Source organism: Vicia villosa, unplaced genomic scaffold (assembly GCF_029867415.1).
Source record: "Vicia villosa cultivar HV-30 ecotype Madison, WI unplaced genomic scaffold, Vvil1.0 ctg.001971F_1_1, whole genome shotgun sequence".
In the NCBI taxonomy this organism is placed as follows: domain Eukaryota; kingdom Viridiplantae; phylum Streptophyta; class Magnoliopsida; order Fabales; family Fabaceae; genus Vicia; species Vicia villosa.
In genome coordinates, this window is record NW_026705797.1 from 52,836 (window position 1) to 63,372 (window position 10,537).

General features: G+C 37.7%; 1 pseudogene; it reads left to right on the plus strand.

The window, feature by feature from the left end:
• The first annotated feature begins 3,322 nt into the window (after window positions 1-3,322).
• Window positions 3,323-6,098, plus strand: LOC131637361 (uncharacterized; annotated as a pseudogene).
• The last annotated feature ends 4,439 nt before the right edge of the window (window positions 6,099-10,537 follow it).

Sequence of the window (10,537 nt, forward strand, 5' to 3'; positions counted from 1 at the left end):
TTGACGTATGCTAACGATGATGTCCTTCATATAAAGGATGCGATTTTAGAAATAGAATCCCTACAGGATAAGGAATGCGTAGATGTAAGCACGGGGTGACCGTTCTAGACAGTCACTAGATCTCATGGCCATCGAGAGGCCAATCGACGTGCGTAAACGAAGATGTCCTTCGTGGGAAGGTTACGTAGTTGTAAAAATACAAAGATATAAAAAGAGACTCCCTACAAGCTAGGGAGTGCGTAGATGCAGGCGCGGGGTGACTGTTCAAGATAGTCACTAGGTCTCATGGCCATCGAGAGGCCAATTGACGTGCATAAATGGAGGTGTCCTTCGTGGGAAGGACATGGTCTTGGGAATAGAGTCCCTGCAGGCTAGGGAACGCGTAGGAATACCTGCAAAATTAAACCGCAAGACATTCGAAGTATATAAATTGCAAACATATAATAAGCATCTAAGCAAAAAAGCCCTAAGTTCATAGGTTCGGCATGACGGCTTAGGGTGCCTACCTTCCCATTGGTATGTTATAGAAGGTCTCATGGGGTCGTTCGTAGCCGCCGAGACTTTTTGTCTCTTTGATTTTAGAACAACTCATTTATCCATGAGGTTCAAGTTTTAGGGGTAGGTTCCTAGAGAGATCAGCTAAATACCAAGTCCAGCCCTCAACAAGGTCAAGCCTCGTATCAGACATTTCCGGAAATTTAACCCACTCTGAGTGGAATTATAATAAGACTCGTAGGCGATGTAATTCCCCTCTGGTCTTAAATATGATTCCCGCGCTTAGGTTTAACACCAATTTATATATCCCAAAAAATGCGATAAAATAACACATATTCAAATATTTAATTAAATCAAGGTAAATAAATGAAATTGCTGTAAATAAATGAAATTGCAAATAAATAAATAAATAAATAAAATTTAAATATTTATAAATAAAAAAACCATAAACCCTAATCTAAAACCCTAAACATGGCGAATTAGCCAAACCCTAAAAAAGTTCGCCAAAAACCTAAACCCTATCAAAACTAGGAGCATAATAATTCACCTTATCCCCAGCAGAGTCGCCAGCTGTAGCAACCTGCCCTAAAAATTAAATTTAGAGTCGCCACCTATTCTACTAGGCCGAATAGGAAACCCCACGTAGTATAAAGATCTGGGTAAGTTATTATAATCAGGTCAAGGGAAGGTGTTAGGCACCCTTAACCCTTTCCTAAGGTTTTGAGTTAAGGTAAAGGTTTATGGCTAAAATTGTTAAGATTCAATAGCTAAAGAAATGAAAAGGGTGAATGGTAAGATTCGAACCTAATTAGAATTTTGGGGAAGGGGACTTGCCTTGTTGCCAAGTGCCTACGTACCTCGTTATGGAGGATCAGAGTCTACATAGTTCGGGGCACAGGGTTGCACGCCTTAGAATTAGTATGAATGTGTTAAAGGTATTTTGAATTACCTTATCGTAGTTTTGAAACTTGTGGTTTGCAAGGCATTTTGAGTTGCTTTATTCGCAGTATTGAAGAGATGAATTTTTTAGTGTTTTAAATGGCGTACAACCCTGGTTTAATATGTTACCGTTAGTATGATCAATAGGTTCGATCACCATAGTTAACTGATTAGATAAAGGATTGCTGACCATTCTGACCGATAGATTCGATCGTCACGAACAACAAATAAAGTGTATTTTAATTTGATATAATTAAATTTCTAGTTTTATCATTATCTCTCATAATCAATATATTTGACTATTACACGATAATGAATTTCATTATTGTATTTTATTATTGCTTTATTTCTCGCCAATGCGATCATTAGGTATGATCGGATCGAAGAGGAAATTAACTAAGGATCAATGGATTATTAACCATTGCGACCGATTAATTCAGTCGGAACGAATAATAAATAGAATCCTGATATTTTGGCCAAATGGCCAGTGGGGTTGGGCAAAGTCTAATGCACTGATAACCTTTCTAGGGTTTTTTTGTGATTTAACAGTTAAAATTAATTAAATCAATTAAGTCGAATAATCGAATAATGGGGACATATTATAATCCTAACCCTAATCCTAATTGTATTATTCTAATCCTAATTTAATAAACCAATTAAATTAAAACATATTAATTATTATTTTAATCCAAATAGTTAAAATAAATAAAATAAAAAAAATAGAAGAAAAACTAGATTTTTATTGCCTATGGTTAGGCTGATGGTCCATATTATGCTCCTTTCATTCTCATGTGTTGGATTTGATGTTGGTAAGAATCTGACAGTGGTGAGCTGAGGGCGCATGATGGACGAACCTTGGCTGCACGCACCAGATCTGTAGGCAAATGAATACACACAAATGATAAAAATAAATAACGGACCACTGGGATCGAACCCAAGACCTTTAGGTTACCATACATATGACTTGCCACTGAACAGCGCGCTTTAAGTTGACGCATAAAGAGAACAATGTTGAAACAATTCTGTGTTTTGAGGACAACATGCTATCATCCTAACTCCTCTAACAAGTGTTCTTGCAGGTCCTCGTAATGTTAGATCTTATATATTTTGTTTTAACTTTAACATGATCTTATCAAAACATTGGCAAAAGCATTCAGTACAAATGACAGCAGATTCCATCAAATCAAAATAAACCAACGTACATATATTCAAATGATAATGATCATCTACTCAAGGGACTATCTTCTGAATCCTCAAAGTACACATCCAACTAAGAATAATATTTTATTTTCTTGCAAGTACAAACGGTCATTTTCTTCAAAGCTTCTATATAACTAGCACCTCTTGCAAAGAACAAACCAACTTTGACATTCAAGCTTAATCTCATTTTGAATCAAGGTCCAAAAGTTTATCATATACACAGAAGGGAAAGCAAACTCATCACTGCCAAATAGTGAATCATCTTCAAATCATCCATTGAATACTTTTATATATCCTCAAGAGATATAAAATCTTGTTTGTAACAAGTGTGAGAGAAAGGTCTAAAGTAATACCTTAAGTGTGTGTAAGAGCCTTTTGAGGTTGTGTAAAGTGTAACATTTTTATCCCTCGTTTAAAGGATAAAAGTGTAAGATATAAGAAAATCTCACTGTGTGTGGAGACTGGACTAACCCTTTTGGTGAACCAGTATAAACCTCTGTGTGTTCTTTATTACCAGTCCTATATTTCTTTACATCCTCTTTAACACACTTAAACTAAAATTTTAAGAGGTCACTATTCAAACCCCCCCTTTCTAGTGACATTTATTTCCAAAAATTGGTATCAGAGCCTGGTTCTGAAAAACTACACTTAACCGTGTTAGAGTAAAACGATCACAACGACCTAAAGAATGGCTGAATAAACAAAATTCATTGCCGAAGGAGGATCGTCCCACAGACCTCCACTTTTCAACGGAATTGACTACTACTATTGGAAAGGTAAAATGAGACTCTTTCTCTTATCTCAAGATATAATATGTGGTCCATCATTGAAACAGGAAACTTCACTCCAATGACTGCTCCCACTGACACTGCTCCTGCTGGCCCAGAACCTCAAGCGTCATGGACTCCTGAAGAGAAAAACCAGGTACTCTTAAACTCAAAAGCTCAATTTATTTTATCATGTGCTCTTAGCAGAGAAGAATACGATAGAATTGAAGAATGTAGCACTGCCAAAGAAATCTGGGACAAACTTGAAATTCACCATGAAGGAACAAGTCATGTTAAAGAAGAAAGAATAGATATGGGAGTAAGAAAATTTGAAACATTTGAAATGGAAGAAGATGAAACCATAGACGAAATGTTCTCCAAGTTTACAATTATTATTAATGAATTAAGATCTCTTGGAAAAACTTACTCTCCTCATGAGAGGATAAGAAAATTACTTAGATGTCTTCCTAAAGTATGGATACCAATGGTCACTGCTATTACTCAAGCTAAAGATCTGACAAGTCTACCTGTTGAGGAACTTGTTGGTTCTCTTCGTGCTCATGAATGTATCATTCTAGAAGATAAACCACTAAAGAAAGGAAAATCAATTGCTCTCAAGGCTGTTCAAAACTCAAAAGAAACTCAACAAAAAATTGAGGAGTCAAATGAATCACCTTCTGAAGATGAGGAAGATTTAGCACTCATATCTAAACGCATTCAGAAAATGTTATTTCGAAAAGGACAAAACAAACGACCATTTCGAAGAGATCCTCAAAAGGATGAGATAGATAAAAGCAAAATCACATGTTATGGATGTAACAAAGTTGGACACTTCAAAACTGAATGTCCTCAACAAAAAAGGTTTTTCAAAGGAACACCTTTTGTAGCAACCTGCCCTAAAAATTTAGACTTTTAGAGTCGCCACCTATTCTGAAGGGCGAATAGGAAACCCTACGCAGTTTAGAGATCGGGGTAAGTTATTATAATCAGGTTGAGGGAAGGTGTTAGGCACCCTCAACCTTTTCCTATTGGCTTTGAATCTAAGGTCAAATTTTATGGCTAAAATATTCAGGTTTTATAGCTAAGGCAGTGAATAGGGGAAAAATGAGATTTTGAGGAAGGGGGAAGGGGACTCGCCTTGGTTATCCAAGTGCCTACGTATCTCCTTATGGAGAATCAGAGTCAACGTAGTTCGGGCACAGGGTTGTACGCCTTAGAATTGGCCTATCGTAGTTTTGAAATGCAAATGTCCACAAGGTATTTTGAATTACCTTATCGTAGTTTGAACATCGCAGTATTGAGGAGATGAAAATCTGTAGTGTTGTGGTTTAGTGTTTTAAGATTTGGGCGTACAACCCTGATTTAATATGTCACCGTTAGATGCGATGATCAATAGATTTGATCAGTATAGCTAACGAATTAATGGGGCATTGCTGGTTACTCAGATCGATAGATTCGATCGTCGCGGGCAGTAAATTAAATGTATTTTATTATATATTTTTTATCTCTCGTCTAATGCGACTAATAGCTTTAGTCGGGTCGAGGAGAGAATTAATCGAAGGTTAATGTTCTTTGCCAAATGGGATTGGGCAAACCCTAATATCTATAACCTTTATAGGTTTTTTTGTGACTTTTTAATAATTTAAATTGATTAAATTAATTAACTCGAATAATCGAGTAATCAAAATAATCGGGAAAATATTATAATCCTCAAGTCTAATCCTAATTTTAGTTCTAATTATATATCCTAACCCTAATTAAGTAAATTAATTAAATAAAACAACATTAATTAACATTAAATAATAAAGGGTAAATAATAATAAATAAAAAATAATGTAAAACCTAGCTTCAATCGTGTGCAGCGCGCCTGGGAGGTCTATGACGGACCTGCATGTTGATGTGCATTGGATCTAATGGTCTATTCATCCAGCGGTTATAATTGGAGGCGTATGGTGGGTGTTGGCACGTTTGCGAGTACCAGATCTTATAGCAAGTCACTCCAAACAGAGAAATAAAAATATTCGTTGGAGCCAAGGATCGAACCGGCGCTCCACTGGTCGCCAAGGCATTTTGCTAGCCATCTGATCCACGTGCGTTTGTTGATATTGCTTCACACGTTATGAATGAAATAGAGAAACCAATTGATAATTTTAAAACTGCAGAGGCGCGCAAACAGCTGCGTATTCTTCATCTTCTTCGCGACATCGCTTCCGATTACAGACACCTGCCAAATTCAACCTTCATGAAACACGATTAATAAATAAAAAAACAACCCCATGGCTCGACTCAAACCACCAAGCCGAACACGATGACACCCCTTATTTGGTCCAATTCTTCCTGGAATTCAAAGCCCCAAATTGAAGCTTTCACACCCTAGCCATGGTGATTCTTGAAGCATGCACTAAAACTCTAATTAAAAGACACAGGGAGTTTGAAAACAAAGCGCTAAGCATAACCATACGTTCAAAATTAATTTATGATGCATATTAATGATTTCGGATTCAAGAAGAAATTGGACAGAACCATGAACACAGGAGCATGTTTCGGTCTGTTTCGGTTGATGGTCAGAGTCGATTCACGTCCCGAGAGCAATGAGAATCCGATTCGGATGTTTACAATGATATCAATCTTGTTCCTCTGATTCATGATTTCTGCAGCCTAGCTATAAGGCTTTCTTTGCCGCTTTGCAAGAGATAAACATCGAATTGCATATGATATTGATAAATTGTGAAGATGTTTGTGTTGTTTGGATAGCTTAGTGCAGCAATTATTCTATCGAAACACCTTTGTTTATGCTAGAAAAAAAATAGTATGAACCACAAAAGTACTGTAAAAAAAAATCAGAAAAATTCCATTAGTCTCTAGTATATCAACTCCTTCGTGGATAGAAAGCTTGGTGACTTCTCATAAGGGTTTAGAAAACTTCCCCCCTTTTAGTTGTTAGTATCAGCATTATTTATATTAGTTAAATTAGGTTTTTCTATACCTAATGGGCCTATTGCCCAACTAACTCAATAATTATAAAAACGAATAAAAATAATCCTAATAATAATTAATAAACCTAATTAATTAAAACATAATACTAATCCTAATACTACCTAATAATACCCTAATATTAATAAAAATCCTGATCCTAATAAATAATAATACTTATAAATTATGATAATATTAAAATTAATAATTAGTTAACAATAGTGATAAAAATATTAAAATTAATAAAGTAAACCCAACACCTAATTAACCAGTTATTTAGAATGGACTTTCAAATGATCAAACCTTATGGTGGACTGGATTGGGCCAGATGTTTGGGCTCAAATACTCCCTAATCCTAACCCCTAGTTTAATTCAGGACATTTCATAAGAGCGTGGGTTTGACAATAGGAATGTCAAACCCCGTGACTCTTAATTTTGACTCTTGATGAATTAAAATACATAGATTTGATTGGGCAAATTTTGGGGTATGACAGCTGCCCCTGTTCAATCTTCTTAAACTTGAAGAGTCGGATAGGCACGTCTGCCTATCGTGATCTAAAGGTAGAAGATGATTGAACACTAAAATACCCTGAAATTTGCCTTTGTTGGGAAGAAATTCCGTGGGAGATGGGCTTATAGATGCCACCCAAGGTAAGTACCCCTCCTTTTTAGAATGTGAAGCAGATGCTTTCGAAAGGAACCACTCGCTTTGATTGTAGTACGGCCTAAAAAGGCAACCTGAATTGTATGCAATGTTATGATGCATGCGATGTATGATGCAGTGAGCTTCTCAAAATAAATGAGAGCGATGTATGTATATGCCTTATGTATGAATGAGGTATGTTAGTTGAAGCATGTTAGTAACTTTGAAAAAGGAAAAATAGAACCTTTGTTTGTTGATAACATTTTGGAGGAGATCACTGCCGAGGGACTAACGTGATAAACCCAATTGAAGAACCGTTTGAAAAACCTTGTGATAGGGAAAATAAACCCTATTTGCTGCCGGAGATGATATTAATTACCGAGCAGATTTGAAGGAGATCACTGCCAAGGGACTAACCTGATGAATAACGTAGCTAGTAATAATGAGGATTCGTCGTTTGCTGTGTGGAAAGTAATTACCTTGCTATGGTGCTAGCAAGGGTTTGCAATTTGTAGGTAACCCACTTACTATAGTTCTAGTAAGTCGTCGCAGTTGGTATACCCACTCACTATCGTAGTTTCAGTAAGTTTATCGTGGATGGTGTGGCCCACTTACTATAGCTCTAGTAAGTCGTCGCAGTTAGCCATACCTGCTTGCTATCGTAGTTGGAGTAAGCTTATCGTAGATGGTATGACCCACTTACTATCGTAGTTTCAGTAAGTTTATCGTAGATGGTGTGGCCCACTTACTATAGCTCTAGTAAGTCGTCGCAGTTAGCCATACCTGCTTGCTATCGTAGTTGGAGCAAACTTATCGTAGATGGTGTGGCCCATTTACTATTGTTCTAGTAAGTCGTCGCAGTTAGCCATACCTTCTTGCTATCGTAGTTGGAGTAAGCTTATCGTAGATGGTATGACCCAATTACTATAGTTCTAGTAAGTCGCCGCAGTTAGCCATACCTGCTTACTATCGTAGTTGGAGTGAGTTTATCGTAGATGGTAAGGTCCACTTACTATTCAGTAAGTCGTCGTGGTTGACCGTACCTACTCACTATCGTAGTTAGAGTGAGTTTATTGTAGATGGTAAGGTCCACTTACTATTCAGTAAGTCGTCGCGGTTGACCGTACCTACTCACTATCGTAGTTGGAGCAAGCTTATCGTAGATGGTGTGGCCCACTTGCTATTGTTCTAGTAAGTCGTCGCAGTTAGCCATACCTACTTACTATCTTAGTTTGAGTATTCCCAAAAGGATCAAGCTCACCTGCACCCATTGGATCCACTTGCCCCGGTTCGGACAAGTTTACCTGCATAGAAGATTGTTTGCTATAGTTCTAGCACGCTTTCCTGCATGAAAAAGATTCACTTGTTTGGGGACTCACGACTCGAGGGTCGGAGAAAATAGCATGTCAAATATTCACGACTCGAGGGTCGGAAAGGAAACGATATGTTTAAAAACTCACGAGTCGAGGGTCGAACATCCACGACTCGAGGGTCGGAAAACAAACTAATCACAACACGAGGGTTGGGAACTCACGACTCGAGGGTCGGAACACACCTATCACAACACGAGGGTTGGAAACTAGACTATTGTAGTATGTGATTGCGCCGGATGATATGCATATGTATATGTTTTTATGAGTGAAATGATCAGTAAGGTTGCTATCATCGGTAAGATTACCGCGACAGGTGATTGGGGTGAATATTTCCGTAGGGTTGGTAGTCATCAGTAAGGTTACCAGGAAGCGTCAATCAGGTGATTGGAAATAAAGCAACAGTAAGGTTACTGTCATCGGTAAGGTTACCGAGAAGCAGGTGGGCAATGTAGTTTAGCGCCAGAGTTTTTTTTGATATTTTGATGTATGGGATAATGCTTATGCTCATGCATATGTTGAGTGGAATGAAATGATGTCTTCTACAAGACTACCTGAAAAGGTTTCTGGAACGGATATGAAAATTTGTCTTAAAGAAGACTACCTGAACAGGTTTTTAGCAAAGGATGAGGAATGTCTCAAAGAAGACTACCTGGAAAGGCTGAAAAATGTCTTGCAAAGACTACCTAAAAAGGTTCTTGGAAAGGACAATGAATGTCTTAGAAAGGACTACCTAGAAAGGTTTGTAGAATGCCTTAAAGAAGACTACCTGAAAAGGTACTGTGTAATGTATCAGCCATTGTATGTAATGCACGAGTTATATGTACTTGCATGATACTCCAATAATAGGTCGTTGATAACCAAAGCGTACATAGTTCGCTAATGTTGTAAGGTTGTTGGATGCTAGCGCGATTTCCAAATAATTGTTTTTTGAACTTCAAAGATCGTAGTTAGGAGAAAGATTGATTCGAGGTTGTAAAGTATGAAAACGCCTTTTCCTTTTGTTGTGCGTCTCACGGATTTAATAGCCATTGCCCCAGTATTTTCGTGGAAAAAGATGCTTGTGAGGGAAGTGCCCCAGGAAATAACCCTGTCATGTGCTTCGAAGTTTAGATTGAAGGGTGTGCCCCTGATTTCCGGGATATGGAGGGTTATCCATGTTGTTCTATCCTTTTGAGTTTGAATTCGTCCCATGTTTGACATGCCCCTGATTGAGATTGCTTCGAGATATGACCCAAGTCAATTGGAACTTAGGGAGGATGCCTCTAGTGAATAGGATGTTTGATTGCATGCCCCTGTGACCATTGGGATTTTGCCCCTGGTTAGGAGAACCCCCTGGACATGGTTCCCCCATTCAAGAGTCTTTATTAGAAATGATAGTCTCTGCATTCTCACTCAACAAAGTGTTCAACTGCTTCTCTGCTCCTTAGGGTAATCCACTTTGAGATATTTTTGCCCCCAACTTGACGGAGTCATGAAGACAACTTGTTCTTGGGAAAGATGCACCTTTTTATCAGAAATTCATTATGGAATCCTTCTTGGATGTCACGCACTCGTTCACATGCCAAGGATGTTTATTATGAGAATGATAATTCTAATGCAAAGTTTATGTTTGTCTTGAAATTTAAAGAAACTTTTTATTGAAATGATGTCGTAACATCGATTTTTTTATTTTTTATGAAAGGTGGTATGATGTCAACTCAAAAGTTTCAGCAAGCCTCGTAGGGGTCAGATTACCGTACTCTCGTTTAGTATGCTTTCGAATAAACCCTACTTCAATTAGGACTTTTGAAGGTTGTAACATGGCCGTGGTTCGCGGTTTAAGAAAAAAAAGGACTTAAGGCTCAAAATATTTGGTGCCCACCCATTCTTCGTGATGTTCTCCAGTCCTAAGTTAAATTAACTCGACATGAGTGTTCATCCCTCAGAAGGAATTTTGGCATGGTTGAGGAATCAACGAGGTTTTTTCGGACATGGCAGTCGCTCACCTTTTCTTCTTTGAACTTGTAGTCACACGACTTTGTCTTTGCCTGGCAATTTTATCATTATTTTTCTTTGCCTTTCACTTCTTTTTTCCATCATTTTTTTTACAAGTCGTGTGACTTTGTATTGTCTTTGATTTGTTGGAAGTGATTGCGACTGCCTCATTC